We start from the raw sequence: 290 nt of genomic DNA, 5'->3' as shown, positions 1-290 counted from the left end.
GCCTTACACCCCAGGCTTCCGGAGCGTAATAAGGTCGCTTATTATAGGCGTTGCAAGAATTCATAGGACGAGACTTACTCCTTATGCGTAGCTTGTAAGGAGGGTTTTCCCCGAGTCTCAAATTATTCCCGCTGCCTTTCGTTTCTTTTTTCATCCCTCTTGTCTATTTATGATTGTGAAGTCCTTGTGTGTTGAGCTTAATTAGTGAATGAGTTCATTATTGAGTGCTCGGAGGGGGAGGCATACGTCCGCATTAAGTGTCGCGCGTGTTTCTTTTATGGCGAGATAAT

At 44.8% G+C, this 290-nt stretch overlaps 1 protein-coding gene across 1 annotated transcript in view; it reads left to right on the top strand.

Annotated features, from left to right (window-relative positions):
* The window catches only part of LOC119589049, a 43,862-nt gene that overhangs the window by 18,975 nt on the left and 24,597 nt on the right, over positions 1-290 (top strand). The window lies entirely within an intron of this gene.

The sequence above is a fragment of the Penaeus monodon genome, chromosome 25 (assembly GCF_015228065.2).
Source record: "Penaeus monodon isolate SGIC_2016 chromosome 25, NSTDA_Pmon_1, whole genome shotgun sequence".
NCBI classification, from domain to species: Eukaryota; Metazoa; Arthropoda; class Malacostraca; order Decapoda; family Penaeidae; genus Penaeus; species Penaeus monodon.
This window is presented reverse-complemented; position numbering and strand designations above follow the sequence as displayed.